Here is a 19,000-nt window from a genome sequence, read left to right as displayed (position 1 = left end):
GTGTCCTCCATTTTGGGATACCCAGGCCCTGCCATTGGGATCAGTTGATTCCTGATAGAAACAAGATGGCCCCTGTGGCCTCTTGCTTTCTATTGCCTGTTGTCTTGTTTTCCCAAAGTCCTGGGATGCCCTGACTCTGTCCCTTCCCCCTGACTGGCTGTTGGGTGGAAGTTCCATATATGGTGTTGTTGTGAAGGCCCAGCTAGACTGACTGGAGCCTTCCCAGTGACTGTATGTTATGGGTACCTCCTGTGGGTGGGACCTGGGTGAATGGAGTGTGTGACCAATATACACTCCTTGTTGTGGTTGTCTGGTTTCTGGCATGAGAGACAAAGACTGAGACAGCCCTGCCCGAAACTGGCCTGAATGCAGTGTGTAGTGTTGAATGGCTGGGTACTTGTCCCAATCCACATTCCTTGTTGTGAGTGTCTGAAAGGGAGGAGTGTGGCCTGAATGCACTGTGTGCCTGATTGGCTGACTGACTGCATGAATGCCCTTCTGTGTGATTGGCTGCTGTGTGTGTGCCAGCAGTGTGGATGAGAGACAGAATAGTATATCTGGGGACCTCTCACCACTGGAAATTGTTCAGAAGCATTCAGAAGCTGAGTCTCCACTCAAGAGTAACTGGATTTGCTGATCCTCGACGTCCAGCTGGAAGAAGAAGACTTGCTGTGGCATTTGCTTCGACGGAACGGAAGGTTGTCGAAATCGTCGAGGACTGACCCGAGAGAGGACCTGGTAAGGCGCCCTCTTCCCGTGCTCCGAGGGACCATCGAGCACCGCTGAATCTTCGCCGAAGCGCCCTGGAAGTCAGACCCTCGAAAGGCTGCCGACCCGAGACGGGACCGCCGAGGAGATCGAAGTGAAGCACCCGGACATCGACGCTGTCGAAGTCCATTGCCGTCGACCAGGGTTCGCAGGTCTGTGTAACCGCTGGAGGCCCGTCGAAGTTGTGTTGCCCAGCCGTGGGAACCACTTGACGCCGTGCCGCCGACGACCGGAGCCGTCCGCTCCTTGCCTAAGAACTTTCAATCGAAGGACTCCCTCGACCGCATCGTCGACCGCTTATCCTGCCGGAGAAAGTCGAGGACGACCAACGCGCCGAGGAGAAACCTGCCGGTGGGTTTCCCGCCACCTCACGATCCCAAAGACTCGAGCGACTCGACGCCCTTGCTGGGCTCCCGTCTCTACAATCTTTGCGGTCCAGAACTATTGTCATCGAGGTGCCCCGCACACCTCCGCCGTGCAGGACGCCGACGCCCCGACGCCGACGAGCACCGCTCGGACGAAGCTGCCGCCTCTTCGACATCGTTCTACCTCGTTCGTCGACGGACGTTCGACGCCCCGTGCCTCCCGCTTGAAAGGGAAGGCATTCAAGAAGGGCCGTCGATTCCCCGTCGCCGAACCCCGAGGTCTTCGACGTTTCTCTACGCCTCTCGACGATCCGTGACTCCTGCTTAAAAGGGGGTCATTCAAGAAGGATCTGTCGACGCCTTTTCGAGGAACTCGACTCCACCAGGTACATTGGGGGGGTAAAAACATTATAGGAGAGAAATAGACTATTGAACAATATCTGGACTGGGCTGGTGTTATATCTCTTTATTTTGCAGGTTGCCCAGGTGGGGGGATCTCCACACAGAACTGTGTCCAGTAGCAAGGGCCAGTATTCTGCCTATTGTTTCAACCCTCTGTTATCTCTCCTCTCTCTATTGCTGGTTTCCTTCTTATTGATCTGTGTGCCATTTCTACAGTATTGTGAATGCACTTTAATGAGGTCTAATATTAGTGGTACCACTTTAGAATTGTAGATATTTACCATTGCTGATTTTCCTGAGCACAAAGTGCGTTATTGTGATAAGTGTACATAACCCTTGAATATTAATTATATAAAGACTGTGTTTTCAGTAATACAGTGTGTGGACATTCCTTTGTGGGGGCTTGGGGATACACTGTACTTAAGAACCAGCCTGCATCACCTCCTGAGAAGCTAGGCCTTGATTGCTCGCCCATCGCTACCGTATTAGAGAATCTTGGCTGGGGTCCTCTGTGCCTCCCCTCTACCATATAGAGAGCAGAAGTACAGACCCCCCCACCGGTCTTCTTTACAACGTGCACGAAACCCTCCTAGACCACGTGTGCAGAAAGAAAAACCTGCACTATCTGTGGCACCCAGTAACACAAGAATGAACGTATGCGTGTCACACGCAGCCTAGAATGACCTCTGAAGGGGTAGGCTACACACGGGGCAAGCACAGATGTTAGATACGTGCGTGACTCACCGTCTGCCAGGTAAAAGAGCGTGAAAAAGGAGCGCGTTTGGTTGGCAACACCCCTGCCAAAAGAAGATTTGTACGCTGTCTGAGGAGACAGGACAACAGTAGAAGGGAACACTGTTTGAGGGAACAGGCCCAGGTAAACCAGTAAAAGAGAAAAAAGAGAAAAAGCTGTCAGAGGTAACAGGGAATACAAACTTGAAACGCCGTGAAGTAAATCGCGTGTGAAATGACGAGAAGTACAGAATTCACCCACTCGCTCTCCACGAAAAGCACGTACAAGGAAATGGTGTTCTACGCGTACCTTTTATACAGTTACGGGGCGTGTACGCGCTAGGGCCATTTCCACCAATTACACGCTTTGTCACTTCTGCGTGTAGGGCCATTTCCACCAATCACACGCGATTACAGTCTGACGTGCAGTCTTTCCACGTGTGCTCTGTCATCACGTACTGTGTGGGAAACGCCCGTGCGGGTCACGTCACAGACGCGCTTACGCGCTGAGGGCCTTTGGTCCAATAGAATCGCGTATGCGTGCTGACGCGCTTACGCGCTAAGGGCCTTTCCTCGGTTTTCACGCTGACGTGCAGGATTTTCACGTGCCAAATCACTCCGTAACAAGCTGACCACAAATACCACGCTCCTGCCCGGAAGGCCGAACTACTGCCCCCCAGAGCACCGAGCACCCTCCCACCTGCCATCTGCTGCTGCCTGACTGCCTGCTGCCCCTGCACTGCTGGGGGGTGGGGGTGGTGGTAGACATGAGTGGAGGCCTGGTGGAGGGTGACCCTGGATGGTGGGGGGTGGGGGTGGTGGGAGACATGAGTGGGGGCCTGGTGGAGGGTGCCCCTGGATGGTGGGGGTTGGGGGTGGTGGGAGACATGAGTGGGGGCCTGGTGGAGGCTGCCCCTGGTGGCTGGGGGGTGGGGGTGGTGGGAGACATGAGCAGGTGTGCAGGGTAGTCCCCTGTTTTGTGGGCTGCCTGCAGGGGCCGTCGAGGGTGTACAGGGAAAACCTGTGAGGACCCACCCAGCCTAATCGCGTGTGGAACTTCCCGTGCACCCCTGAAATACACGCGCCCAGGCTATTCGCGTGTGGAACTTCCCGCGCACCCCTGAAATACACGTACCCTGCTGAAATCGCGTGTTAAACTTCCCGCGCACCCCTGAAATACACGCGCCCGGGCTATTCGCGTGTGGAACTTCCCGCGCACCCCTGAAATACACGTACCCTGCTGAAATCGCGTGTAAAACTTCCCGCGCACCCCTGAAATACACGCGCCCAGGCTATTCGCGTGTGGAACTTCCCGCGCACCCCTGAAATACACGTACCCTGCTGAAATCGCGTGTAAAACTTCCCGCGCACCCCTGAAATACACGCGCCCAGGCTATTCGCGTGTGGAACTTCCCGCGCACCCCTGAAATTCACGTAGCACGCTGGGAGACATGAGTGGGGGCCTGGTGGAGGGTGACTCTGGATGGTGGGGGGTGGGGGTGGTGGGAGACATGAGTGGGGGCCTGGTGGAGGGTGACCCTGGATGGTGGGGGGTGGGGGTGGTGGGAGACATGAGTGGGGGCCTGGTGGAGGGTGACCCTGGATGGTGGGGGGTGGGGGTGGTTGGAGACATGAGTGGGGGCCTGGTGGAGGCTGCCCCTGGTGGCTGGGGGGTGGGGGTGTTGGGAGACATGGGTGGGGGCCTGGTGGAGGGTGCCCCTGCACTGCTGGGGGGTGGGGGTGGTGGGAGACATGAGTGGGGGCCTGGTGGAGGGTGCCCCTGCACTGCTGGGGGGTGGGGGTGCAGGGGGACATGAGCAGGTGTGCAGGGTAGTCCCCTGTTTTGTGGGCTGCCTGCAGGGGCCGTCGAGGGTGTACAGGGAACACCTGTGAGGACCCACCCAGCCTAATCGCGTGTGGAACTTCCCGCGCACCCCTGAAATACACGCGCCCAGGCTATTCGCGTGTGGAACTTCCCGCGCACCCCTGAAATACACGTACCCTGCTGAAATCGCGTGTAAAACTTTCCACGCACCCCTGAAATACACGCGCCCAGGCTATTCGCGTGTGGAACTTCCCGCGCACCCCTGAAATACACGTACCCTGCTGAAATCGCGTGTAAAACTTCCCGCGCACCCCTGAAATACATGCGCCCAGGCTATTCGCGTGTGGAACTTCCCGCGCACCCCTGAAATACACGTACCCTGGCTAATCGCGTGTATAACTTCACGTGTACCCCTGATATGCACGTTACCCGCTTTGCGTTCCTTGTTTGGCAGCCCTGTAAACTGGTCCAGGGTTAGCGCAGCCCTTTGCGATGATTTAGCGATTTTGATGGCTTTTCCTTGCGCGAGGGCGTTCTTGGGGGCGTTACTGGCGCTGCTGAAGGGTCGCTGCGATACTCTGCGCCACGGCTGGTTTGGGAGCCTAAAATCCATGAATACGCTGTGCGCGGAAATCGGTTTTAGCGCACGTGCCTGGCGCAGACAATCGCACGCGGACACTCTGCGCCAGCCGCTTGCGACACTTTTCTGCGAAATTCTATGAATTACCCTGTAAGTGTCCCTCTTTTTAATTAAACAGCCTAATTGGAAATAGAGCTGTTTTTGTTTTTTAGAAATTCCTTGACCTCCGGGATCAAGGACCTCAGTGTTATAAGACTCACAGATCCAAGGCGATGATGATAAAGCCAAATATCGACCTTGATGAAGTGTGCAACCCTCTTTAGTTGAAAGGAAAGCAGTGAGCAAGGATAGAGATAGATGCCCCAGTTTGTCTGTCCCCTTGATAGTCGCAACTAACGGCGAAACTCTAGGGCAAGTACATACCCTGAAGAGAGAAGAGACTAGACAACGCAGGAACATTTAGTTAGATCTAGGGATTTAGATGGATTTGCCCATTCTCTATCCCCGGAAAGAGACTGTTGCCGTTGAAGGCGAGAGTGCTGTCGTCATAAATGCAAGGTCTTTTACAGAGTAGACCGAGGGGTGGACTGGGAACCAAAAGAAGCCCTGGAAATAATCTTCAAAGTGACCCCATATAACACCTTTTCAGCAAGCCCAACCCTTTTCGTATGAGGAAATTTGAAAACAAAATAAGTGACCACACAATAGAGGCCCAGGGTGCAGAGGCCCACCTGGAAATTCCAGAGTTCCCAATATGCCAGTCCACCCCTGGAGTAGACGCAGGTGCTGGTGGTGTCTGGCCATGGGCCCCCATTCCACCAGTGGGGGAGCTATCCCTCATGAGCATGGCCTTTGCTTTTGAAGGGTTCAGCTGTAGCCAGTTGCTGTTAATCCAGGGGTTTATGGGCTGGAGATAGGAAGAGAGAGGAGCGCCCCCTTTGTGAGGGTGAGGATGTCCACAATGTTGCAGCTCGGGAGGTGTGCTTTGACATTTCTTACCAGGCCTGGGTCCACTTGGGATTCAGTGTCCCTGCATTTATAGGGAAGAGTATTACCTTCCAGGGGGAAAGAGTGGGGAGACGCAGCAAAACCCATGCGGCCATCGGGTGTGGTGTCCTACCTTGGAACTTGAGACACTAAGCGCTGGGTACAGAGCGGCTGGAGATATACAATTGGATGGTAGAGAGTTTCCATTTGCAAAAAAGAGTGTCACCTCATTAGAGAGTTTCGTGTATATGTGTGTGAAGGTGTTGTCGGAGCCTGCGGACACCTTGAAGAGATCTGCGCATGGCTTATTGGCATCAGCAAATCTAGCAGAAGTCGACTCACTGTTTACTATTTCTGATATGATATGCAACGTTCACTAGAGAAATGTAAATGACAAACTAATGAAGAACACCAATCTAAAAAAATTGCATAGGAGAGTTATGCATTCACAACATGGCTTCCAAAATAGTGTTGCACAAGCCAGCTTGTCTTGAGAGCTAGTGGTGCAGCATCAAACTAAAGCATTTCCAAGTACAGCAGAAAGAAACATGTCAGTTTAGGGGCAACGCTGCACTGTACATGGTGTTATCTAACTCAAAGAGCAAGGGTTGAGTGGGGGGTCACAATTCTTCTTAAAAAGAAACAGCACTGCTCCACCATGCATACCTTATCACTCGACATTACTGCAAACAAGAAATACATCTGGCTCACCCTGCTGCGCTTTTTACCAATTCCTTCTCACCTTCCCATCCCCCCTCCTACAGTACAATGCCATATTTTTCCTAAAAGGCAAATGAATGCATCGACTAAACAATGGCGCAGTGCGCCCCCTGCTAAACTCCAGGGCAATTCTACCGGAATGTTGTCATACTTAAAGCGTAAACTGCGTCCAGCTGTTTATAATAGGGCTGTGAAAAGAAAGTGTGGGTTTCTTTGGGAATCTGAAGCACGAGGCCGTGGGCCGCAAGCTCTGCAAAGTGGCTGACACCGGTGCGCAGCCGCCGCTTTACCGCCCTCATTATGAAGCGTTTGCTTTGCTTCAGACTGCGAAATGCCTCCCGGCGGGCCGCAAGCCTCCAGCACTATGTTTCAACTATGGCGAAAGTCTGGTCACTTTATTTCAAAGGCCACTGTTCGCTGATGCTTGGCATCGTTTTATCCTTCACGGCAATTCGAACTTTCTTCACAAACTAGGTTCGTCCAGGAAGCCCCATCTCTGCTTCTTTTCATTCAAATTGTCAATAAAACATCTACCCTTTGCACGGTTGCTTTTGGTATTGCAAAGTGGCAAACACTGTTTGTGCGCCACCATTTTTTTCGGTAATCCTGCCTAGTATTGGGAGTGTCCACCCTGTCCTCCTTGTTCTTTTCCAGCAGATATTCTTACATGAACCCTTTTTGAACTGTGGCCAAGTCACCTGCCTAGGCTTGAGGGTGGTGGATGCTGTGGTTGCCGACGCGGCGGGTGCCGCCATAAGTCAAGTGATGCTGGACCCTGGAGCAGCTTGGGAAGGATTTTAGCACATCACTGAAGGGGTCAAAACACTGTTATCATACAGGCATGACAACCAGGTCGTGACAATGGATCTCTTCATTCAGCCCATGAGTGTTAGTTTTTAACCTGAAGATCCACTGCTGTTCTTTGTGTATATAATGAGAACAGTGTTTCGATGCATTTAGTGCTGTGCTAATTGCAGGGTTATTTCAGGTTTATTAACTTGTGACTTGTGGTTAACAACAACACGAGATGGCCAATTTAATATTCTCCCAATGGATCGAGCCGTATGCTGATGAGCGAATAGTGACTGTAAACATAACTTGCCCCTCTGGACATTTCACATATTTGTGTTCATATGACCATAGTATTTTTTTGACATAGCAGTGCTTTCATTCACTCATATTCTGAGATATGGTTATCTGCGTAAGTTTTCCCGTAGGGGGCATATGGCTGCAACTAGCAGAGTTATACAGTGACAGTTGAAAGATGGCGGAACACACTTTCGACGCATTGTGGCTTTCACGTGACAAAGTTAATACTCACCAGATTTGAAATGCAAGCAAGTACAACCAGAGACAAGCCGTGCACGGAAGGAGGCCAACAAAATTTTGGGTGATGGTATGTTCCGTTGTCTGTTCGGAGATAGTTCACTGGTGTAAGAGGGTATGGATGGACGAAAGGTTATTGTTTAATGAGGTCACGTCTCTGTTTCACATTCATAATCCAGCGGCTCCACTAAATCCGCTGTGCATTGAAAATAATCTTGTGCTTAAGCAAAGAGCGATCCTTCCATGACTACGCTGAATTCATTTAGGTGTTCTGCACAGGCGAGCCAATCAGATACGGGAATGGTGACCACTTACTGCAATACATTGTGTTTCATTTTAATGAGAATTTACAAGTAATGAAGAACCAAATGTGTTCTATTTTGCCAAAGTTTGGGTCCCCTTATTAGGTTGGGCTTGAATCCCAACAAGTGAACAACAATTATTGTTCTTCAACGGACCCCGGAAGAAATCATGACTATTACCCAGTCCTGATGAATGTGACAGATTACTAACAGGGTCACTGAAACTGGTCGACCACGTTTGGATATCTTTCTACTGTGCTTGGGGATATCATAATTAAAGGACTTTAGTTTTTAATGTTTCTTAAAATTAGCATTGCAATCAGTGTATTGGAATTCTAATTACACACTCGGGGGAACGATAGATTAAAGAGACAAAATCCTGTCCTGAATGCAACTATGGGTAGTTCCATTATAAATATATCAAAATGCTGATCTCACACCAATTAGGGAGGCAGAGTTTGGAAGTAGAGCTTAAGTTGATCCATAAGGACACCCATTGTGCTTTGTCTGTTTGTTCACTTTAGGCAAGCATTGTCCTATCAGTAGATATAGTTTAGCAGAGGGATTGTACACCTCTTTCTATCCCTTTTAAGATAGGCGTGGTAAATTCGACCCCCACAGTCAGACCACCATCTGAGGGATAGTCTAAACATTCCTGAGGGACAGTGGCAGTTTAGCTTAGTAGTATAGGGTGTTGAGCTTAGTGACCTGTCCACCTGTGTGTGATACAAATGTTTTGTTTTGGTGGACGCCTTCCACACTGGCATTTTTTTTTAGTTGCTGTGGTGTGGTCAGGAAGAGTCCCCACCAGCACAAGGGGGTTATGTGGCATGTGCCAAATTGATGACTGGGGGTACAGCGAACTGGGTGCGATGTTGCAATTTGATATGTATCGGGTGTAGGTAATAATGGATGGGATATGTTACATTGAGTGTTACTATTTTATTAGAACTGATACAGATTAGATTTGCATGCACACAGAAAGATAACATGTTGAAACCGCCAAATGAAAGACAAAAAACGATTCAGATATGATGTACTATGGAATACCCAGAAGCAGGCAATGAGGGTTTTTTTTATACTGCACAAGCGAGAAAGGAGGCCTGTCCTGCAAGAATCCACTATAAAGCAACGATGGTATTTATCAAACATGCATGCACACTGAGAAAACATAAAAAAGGGATTCATGAATCCAGATGTAGTGGGCTTTTTCTAAACAGATTAAAACAGACAGGGGTTGATTTTCAGAAACAGGTTCTGCAATGATTCTAAGGCCAGAGGATGGGTTAATAAGTAACTACGACTTTAACGATGGTCAACTCAGCTGAAAGAGCCGGCCATAGTTTTTATGGTCTGATGAGTATTGCAGATATCATTTCCTGAATGCGTGGGAGCTTGACAGAGGGTTTTCCTATTTGTTTTTGACCAACAGTAAGACATGGGCTAAGTCAGAGCTCAGTGCTAAAGTAATTGAAACCCAGGAGTTCAATTTTATTTTCAGATGTTCTCTGTGCGATGAAATGGCATTTATTAAATGAGAATGTTCCAATGGAGACATGGAACCCGGGGGATGAATTAATTATCACCAGTTCAAATAAGAACTGGTTTACTAAGCCTTCTTCATATCGCTTGAAGTATTTATGCAAACCAGGTTCGATTAAGAGTTGAGGTTAATAGGGCGTAAGCCAGTTATTGCTAGTAATGAATTATGTTTGCATACAAATGTCTGACTGATGATGTCATGACATCCCACCGACAAATTGTAAAAGGAGGTGTGTTCTACACATGAGCTGGCAATGGTGTTTAAGATAATGGCCACCAATGAGAATGTAGGAAATGGAGAAAGATGGGATTTCTTTGAAGAGGTTTTGTCCAATCACATATGGCAAGGGGATTTTAATAAAGTAACTTGGAGTGTTTTAACTTGCAAAAATGTATCAACTGATTTGGCTCGTTGAGACTTCGGTTAGTTTGGTCCCACTCTACCATCTAACTGTTCACCGGACAGTTGTACAATCAAATTGCTTTACATACAAATCGTACCCTCGTTCCTCAGGTGGTGGGCCCACTTGGGTTGAGGTATTTAGGGGTTAGAGATGCATTTAGACTTGTTCTCCCTGTATTTCCCAAAGGAATTTCATATTTGATGTGACAAATACACTCTTTAGATATCTGTTTGACTTGGATTAAGTTTTCTCAAGACTAAAATACACTTTTTGAAGGGTAGTACTGGTTGTTTCTTTCGAATTTTAAAAGGATCCACTTCAATTCAAACCTTAATAAATAGCTGTACCCCTTGTTTATTTGGCACACATATCTCCTTTGCCACCACCATCAAGCTTGCTTAAGGCATGACCACGTGGTAACACTATAGGCTCATCATTAGGGTCACATGATTTGACATTGTAATGGCTGCCTACCTTCAGTCAGTGACACTGTTAGTGTTGCTGTTTAAATCACAGTTCTATGTGATTCCATCAACCACATTTATTTTGTGGTCTTCTAGTTCGACTCAATGTCGACTTTTTTCATACTATCAGGGTCACCCCAGTCCCCTCTCCTTCCTCCATCTGACCACTCCCCTTACCCTTACTGCCGCTAGAAAAACACACAGTCCTATACAAAAATGAGAAAAAGTCGACATAGAGTCGAACTGGAAGACCACAAGAAAAATGTGGTCGATGGAATCACTGTATACTTTAATTTTATAAGGGTTTTGCTTTTAATCACAACATATTTGGGTCATAGTAGAAATGCACACTCAGGGGTCCATCCAAGGTTCCAAATGTGGCTACTGAAAAAGCGGAATGCTTTGTAAACTTTGGGTTGCGGGTGGATCTCCCATACGTGCATATATTTCTGTATAATTCTCTGGCTCCTGGGGTCACTCTGGCTGCTTTTACCTGTTTGTTAAAGCATGTCATTTGTAGCTGGGCCTTCTGGGCATTTCTGGAATGTCTGACAGTTCGCTAGAGGGAACCTTGAGATTAATGGGTATATACAACACACTTACCTTAGGATTTTGCCTTCCAAGATGGATTAGTCTCATCTGTTAGATGTGTTACTGCATTCCGAAGATGCCCAGGAGGATATTGTCCTGCTGCTTTTTAGTTTTATCTAATAGGTGGCTTTTTAGCACCCAATCAACTGAAACTACTGCAGTAGAGTGCAGCTAGGGAGACAAGATTCTTCTGATACAAATCTTCCACGACGCACTGCATTGGTGGACCATGCGCTCCAATATCACCTAAGGGGCGGCCTTCCAGCTACCAGAGCGTCAAGATATAGTCATTACCAAAGCATCCCTGGAATGCTGAGAAGCCCACATGGGCAATTTCCATGCCCACGTCCTCTGGTCACAGGAAGCTGCACATTAACGTACTGTCATTGCAAGCAGTTCTATGGTCTTTAAAATCTTTTCGCCTGCAGCATTAGAACCGGGTGGATCGGTGTTCACTGACAAGAGGACCACCATGTTTTACATCCGCAAGCAATGCCCTGTGGATATGAGCCCATGCCCACACGTGGAAATGGACCTAGGCCCACACGATGTTCCTCATTCCGTTGCATCTGCCGGGTATACACAACACAGTGGTGGACTCACTCAGCAGTGATCCTGCCACGAGTGGGAGCTTCTGCAAAGGCAAGTTTACCGCATCTTCTGCATTTAGGAATTTCCAGACACAGATCTCTTTGCTACACAGATCACCAGGAAATGCAAGGCATTCGCCGGCAGGTTCCAACACTTGGGAAGCCCTGGTCCAGGAGCTCGGTGCCGTACAGAGGAAGTGCCTGCAGACTGAGGCTCAGATAAATGCTGAGGCTTGTGACAAACCTGGACAATTTGCCCCTTCTTTCCAGCTATGAGCCACCACCAATGAGAGGCTAGGGAGGTGAGCCTGCTAAGCAAGGACCCCTGTAGGTGTCTGGGAAAGTGGGACCTCACCGGGAGTGACTCCCATCTAGGGGACAAGGACTCCAGTTCCTATTAAGAAGAATACACCGTCTGCATATGGGGAAAAGAAAAAACGGTTGTTATTTCTGTTCTGCATCCAACAAATAGTGACATTGCTTATATCTCTTTGGCTTCAGGTAATGCCAGATTCTACTTGAACTCAACAACCAAAGAGAAACGACACGCCCCTTTGAAAGACGGCGGTGGAAATAAAGAGACGAGGAACCTTGAGAGGAGGAGAGAAAATCCTACGCAGAGGCGAGCCTATAATGTGCACACGTCCTGGAGGGGCAGAGCCGCTCTAGACCACAGAGCCAGCGGTAGCGTGGAGTGAAAGAGAGCAAGAAAGCAGGATGCCGGAATGCCAGCACAGGCTATATAGCCAAGAAACAGATGGAGATGGAAGGAACATTTTACCGGTGGAGTGACCACATTGCAGCCGTGGTGGGCCAGAGACCCGCAATCCTAAAGCAAGACCAGGATCGAGCAGAGGAACAAATCCACTGTTTAGAACGTGAGAACAGAGTTGAACCGAGGCAGAAGATCAGATGCTCATGAGCCAACGCCGCTGAGGAGAGGGGTGAGCAGCAACATGCCCAAAGGAACGCCAATTTACTGTAGCACACCCGAAGGCAGAGAAGGTACCAGGGTTGCCAAGGGTGGAAGGAGGCGAGTGGAATCAAGGAAAAAGAAGGAACCTGACAGAAATGGTTACAGGAGCTGTATAAACATGAGTACTGAATCGTTGTAGAAGACACTGAAACTAGTATAAAAGGTAAAGACACCAGAAAGCCTTAGAGAAGTAGAGGAGAGGAACACATCCTCTGCTTGGAACACAAAGACAGTGGAGACAGCAGAGACAAAACCAAATCCACTTACGAGCCACCAACGCCGTGGAGAGGGGCAATTGGCCACATCCCCGCTGGAAAAAACCTACTGGAGCACACCTGAAGGCAGAGAAGGTTACAGGGTTTCCAAGGGTGGACAGAGGCAACTGGAATTGAAGAGAGAAAAAGAAACCAACAAAGAGGCTACGGGAGCCCCAGAACCCAAACACTGAATATTGGCATAAAAGACTGAAACTAGTATCAAGGTAAAATGAACCAGAAAGCCAGAGGGGCCTAGAGAAATAAGAGACATTTGTGAAAACATACAGAGGAGGGAACCTGAGGGTTTGACCAATTTGCTCAGATTAGAAAACCAAGGAGGTGAAAGTGACAAAAGTGGTCGACAAGGAATAACGGAAATATTCCTTCACCCAAAGATTTTGACACATTAGATACAGATTGAGATTGGGGAAAACACAATCAAGGGAATAATTCCTGCAAGTAAAGAACTTGGAACATTTAATTGACTGTACGTTCTTATGAAGAGCTTAAAAGGAAAGCTGAAACCATTTCATTTGTGAACTGTTTTGCACCACAAACTATCTTCTAAAGAGAGACGCATCCAACATTGGCCGGACAACCCCGAGTTGAGATGCTAGTTAGCTGGCATATTTTGAGTGGTTTTTCTACAGTGGTAGGGCCAGATAGTGAATAGGTTTTTGGACTGAGGACTACTTTTGCTTTGGACAGACTAGCACCCTTAGTTTAGTTCATAGGTAGGGAGACCCCTCTTAGCGTTAGGGACAGATGGGCATTTTCATTTTTATTTGAATAAAGATCATTCTAAGTGTTATCCTTTAGTCTGACTTCTTCTTCTGGTTCACCACAGGCTGTGGTAGTGTTAGGACCCACAAACAATCCTTCTCTTGTCACGCACCTACACTCTGGAACTCAACGCAACCCCATTAGCACCTTGGAAGGGGGCTCTGGCCAATCAGGATGCTCAGAACGTGAGCTGTATTGTCAAGAACAAGCCCGCTTTCCAGACACCATGGGTTCTGCTAGCCAGTGCCCCATTCCCCTCCCTGCTCCTCCTTCCCTTCCCCTCCCTTCCCCACCCCACGTCCTGCTACTTTTCCCTTTAAAAAAATATAAAAAAATAAATAAATAAACATACCTTGCAGCGCGGCACAGTGCCGCGCCTCGGTTCCCAGAGTCTGTTTTCAATGTTGATGACTGTGACGTAGAGAACTACATGGGTGCTAATGGTGCTATACCCTTGACAGTGGGCCCACCCTGTCGGTAACGGCACCGCCACCCATGTTAAGAGACCAACGTTTCGCCCGGGCCCTTAACATAGGCGGCATGCTGTTACCATCCACGTCGGCCCGCCATCTTGGGTAATAACTCCCCAGTATAGACTCAGAATGCCTCCTCAATTATCCAATTTCCTGGCTTTTTCAACAACACCTTAACACGGACATATAGAACGCAACTCATGGTATTGCACTACTGCTAAAAGGTCCACGATTTAAACAATAGAATATACAAATAATTGTGGAATCTGCTCTTACAAGTAAACCTGCAGGGGCTTGATCTGCAGCCTTTAGGGTCTTTCATTAGACAAGAAGGTCCTAAAGAGAATTGTAGACAGGCTTCATTGTGATATCAGACCCAGACTTAAACACAGTGTAACACCTCTTGCAACCCAGTGGCGTCCGACAAGGAAGAAAAGAGAGAAGGCATTTGACTCTTGCGGAACTGGTACTACAGTGACAGTCCTGGTGGCACCAGGAAGGACTGAATCCAAATATGATATGCTGAAGGAGAGTGCAGCACAACAGGCAGGGAAAACAGATTCACAGGGAAAACTGCACAAAATGAATATCCATCTAATCCAGGTTAGGTCCCACTGGGAATCTCTTCAAAGCTCAGCTGAAACCGAAGACAAAAAGTGATCGTGGTGATCTGAGACAAAAAAGGAATAGATATTAGAGCGGAATATTAGAAAAAGTACAGCAAAGGATGAACATTTTGGGTCTGCTTGTCAGAACTGAGGTGTTGGGTCCTCGTTTGTTAATTGTTTAGTTGGCCATCGAGCTCCAGGAACTCAAATATGAGATGTATACAGTCTACATGGGTATGTACTACTAGAGTAAGATGGGCAGGAGTGCAACTGTTCGGAGCTTTGGTTTGGTCCAACACTGATTTTATAAAGTATGGATCCTAGACCTATGAAGATAATCTCTTTGCAGGCAAACAAAGCAGAGAAGTTGAAGTACAATGATTGAGTAATTCCTCTGGAAGTCTTTAAGCATGATTAAAAATCAGTTTAGCACCAGTGAATATATTGCTGCTACCAAAGCTTAGGGCGACTCATCACAGACTTTAAAACAAGCCCTGGCAGCACTTCACTTGCCAGAGTCCCAATGTTCTCCATCGTCCCACTGAAAGATGTCCAGCACACCACATTCCGGGGGTCATGTTTATCATGGCATACCTTAAAGGGCATGAGCAAAATGTATGCATAAAACGTTTATTCATGCTTCTTACTCCATGCCATATTTTCATTAATTGAATGGCGGAGAGTGGGCCTGGAATGGAATTTCTGTTTCCGCTACCCCCATCATCCCATTTGTACTCTACAAAAATATATTGGCATACACATTAGATTGACCCCCCATCTCTCCTGCATTCCAGGAAGGAACTCAAAGCCCTGCTCTTCACTTAATATTTCATCACCTGTTACCCTTAAGAGCATTGCTCATGCCTCCTCATCTCCCACCCTTCCCTGCCCCTGTCCTAGTGTCCTTCTCACTCTGAAATGCACGTAAATGGGTTAAAGGTGGCCATTTGTTACGGATTGCCATTTTGAGGGTGTGAAAGTCCTTTCTTATTTGATTTTTTATAAATCTGTTTCTGACAATGTGGTCTGCTAATCAGACCACACTTTCATAAGTGGTCCAACCTAAAATTAAAGTATACACATGTGCTTTTGCTGAGATAGTCTACTGACACTCTCTTCGGCAGCCATGCAGGGGCAAAGAGCCGGTGCCTAGTGCATTCACATGTGTATTCCTCACTGCTGCTGTAATACAATGTCCCTGTAATAATTGTATGACTTAGTCAGTCTGGTGGCACAACAATCTTTAAGTATAATCCATTCTAGTTGTGTCATGGTGACTACTAAGAGCACACAATTATACAGCCACACAAATTTCATATCACACTAGTATTAGCCCTGTGAGCAGGACTGATATCTGTTGGTGTCTATTGGTGTCTGTCCAGACGGTCTTCACTTTTGCCATTTGCAGCAAAGGCCAGGTTGCAGCCTCTTTAATTCCCAAGAGGAATACCAAACCTTTGTCCCATGACACACAAACCTCCTCCAGGGGGTGTCTCCTAGCCACTCTCACACCAGGTGACTGACCTCTCGCATCTGAAAGCATGGGAAAGAGGAAGAGTTGGAGTAGCCAGGAGGGAAAGGCGGAGTTGCCGCACCTTAGTTTCTGTTAGGGTGCTCTACCTTTTCCTGTCACTCTCCTCCATTTCCTGCAAGGAAGGCACTCTGGGAGTGATGTTAAAAGAAAAGGGACAATTGTTTACACAGCCCGGATTGGATACCTTCTTGCAGACTTGCATTTGACCGATCCCCTGTCACATGTTTCCTTTGTAAGGGGAGGAATCCCTCTCCTTCTTTGGTTCTTATCACAACTTTCAAGAAATGCAAAAATAATATACTGGACATCTGTTGGGGATACAGTCTATCCCAAAGTCCTCTGCCAAGGAGGTGCAGACGCAGGGCATCCAATGTAGAAGTGGGTTCTGTCCCCTAACCATCCCCATGGAATAGTGGGTGTGAACTGCTGTGCACCAAGGACTCACTGCAGGCTGCACTGGAACCAAGCTCCTGTTCAGTGGAGGTGAAGGATCCTCTGTATATGCCAGCCAAGCTCACTGGAGTGAAAGTGCAGAACAGAAGCACTCTACTTGTTCTGGAGCTCCTGGAGTGTGACGGCCAGTAGCTGTAATCCTGTTTCACTGCTTCAAGACAGCTTCAAGATGCATTGGCTGAACTCGATTCCTTCGAGCTGCCACAGACCCATCGTGCTGCGTTTTTCACTGTAAAATATTGAACCGTTTCAACTTCGGCTTGTACTTTGAGTCATCCAGATGCCTGCTCTGCCCATTGAAGCAGACCGACTCATCTTGCCCCTATCGCTGGATTGATATCATGGGAGTAACTGACTCGAGCACCCACTCAACTGCACAATCCATCAAACTTGAACATCTCAAATGCCGGCTTGACCCAGCAGAACCATCGCCTCACCTCTGACTAGTGTGACGAATCGCAGGATCTGGTCAGTTCTCCCCAGAAGGGAGCCCTTCCTTGTGAGGCTAGAGAGGTGAGCCCACTATGCGATATTCCCCCTACGGGTGGCTGCAAATGGGATGCCACATGTAGAGACTCCCCTCTTGGGGACAAGGACTTCTGCTCCATCAAGGAACTCCCTAACTCCCATTCATATGAGTCCCTCATACCATCAAGGCCACAGATGAATCAGCCTGAACAAACCCTTGTAATGTTTATCACAATGTACTCAATGAAGTAAAACATACTGAGAACAAGAAGAGTAAGTTAAAAGGGAAGAAGGACTAAGATCCGAAGAACGTGAAGCCTGGGAGTTTCAAACATGAAAGGAATAAGAAGCTGCTGAAATCCAGGGATCCTCGGTCGAGAGGATTCGACCAACTGGCCAGAGAAGAAAACACAGAGAGGGCAGAAAGCATACTGTGCATGCTCGAGGTGACCCAGGAGAGGTGGACTGTACAGTCCTTGAACTATGCCGAGACCGCTGAAGCATTGGTTCCGCGGAGCCGGAAGAGCATCAACGAGGAAGAAGAAGTGAATGCTGAACCCAGTGACGCAGCCCCATTCAAAAGGAGGTAACGGGGAGAGCAGGAGACCCGCGGAGAAGGGTGAACACTATAATTGCAATAGCTGGACAGGTCACAGTTACAAAGATGAAGGTAACTAGTGTAGTAATTCTACTTGTGTCTGTACTAAGAAGAGTGCCGATAATTAAGAAGAGTGAAGATCATCACTGGGCCAATCATATTTGTCACAGTACTAAGAAGAGTTCAGATAACGACTGGGATAATCATACTCGTCCCAGTACTAAGAAGAGTTTTGATAACTACTGGGCCAATCATAATCGTCCTAATACTAAGAAGAATCAAGATAACTAGTGGGTTAAACATACTAGTCGCAGTAACAAAACAAGTGAAGAAAACAGATTTCAACATCCCAGTAAAGAAAGTGATATAAAGACACAGCAAGTTAAAAAGGCACTGCAAGTTACCTTTGAGGACGAGTGTAAAGGCCCTAAATTGAGAAATCAAGGAGCATCTATACATATATATGTTTGTGAAAATGTGTTTGTATGTTCGGGGTTGGCTCCAGCCCCATAACAGTTGGTGGGCTGAAATTCTGGCCCAAGGTTGGCATACCAGTCTGGGGTGTACTGGCGATAGTGCAATTCGAGCAACCCCACCCATTCGCCCCGCACACAGCGGGGTCCGGCCCTGTGCTATTAGTATAGGTGATTTTGTGAGATTGCCGATTTTGCAAATTTTCCAAAAATAGGAAGTCAGGACACAAGGCCGGGCTAACAGTCTGTGGTGTCCTGCGATAGTGAAAATTGACCAACCCCACCCATTTGCCCTGCTCAGGGGTGGAGCGGGCTCCGACCCTGTGCAGTATAGGGTTTTTTGGGAGATTGACGATTTTGTGATTTTTTTAAAATAGGAAGTTATGACACAATAAAACATACACAGGGCTACAGTGGACCCCCACGTGCAGAGGGCGGACTCTTGCTTTGGACTACACTATTGACGGCGAGCACCCTAGTTAGTTGTGTGCAAGGTAGAGAAAACCCATAGAATAGTGATAGGAAGGCCTTTTCCTTATTTGAATACACATTTGAAAGGCCACCATTTGATCCATCTCCTTCTCTTGATCTACCACACTAGACAGTTGCTCCGAACCACTGGAGGCCACCATTTGATCCATCTCCTTCTCTTGATCTACCACACTAGACAGTTGCTCCGAACCACTGGAGGCCATCATTTTGCTGTCTTAATGGCCTACTCAATCCCACAGACTCGACGCAGACCCTCAGTCGCATCGCATTGAATCAAACGTCTCGAT

General features: G+C 48.0%; 1 protein-coding gene across 1 annotated transcript in view; it reads left to right on the top strand.

Moving 5' to 3' along the window:
* Positions 1-19,000, top strand: part of SDK1 (sidekick cell adhesion molecule 1) — a 2,988,580-nt gene that overhangs the window by 828,845 nt on the left and 2,140,735 nt on the right. The window lies entirely within an intron of this gene.

The sequence above is a fragment of the Ambystoma mexicanum genome, chromosome 2q (genome assembly GCF_040938575.1).
Source record: "Ambystoma mexicanum isolate Mex_15411 chromosome 2q, UKY_AmexF1_1, whole genome shotgun sequence".
In the NCBI taxonomy this organism is placed as follows: domain Eukaryota; kingdom Metazoa; phylum Chordata; class Amphibia; order Caudata; family Ambystomatidae; genus Ambystoma; species Ambystoma mexicanum.
The sequence above is the reverse complement of the archived record's forward strand: the minus strand, read 5'-3'. Positions and strand labels throughout refer to the sequence as shown.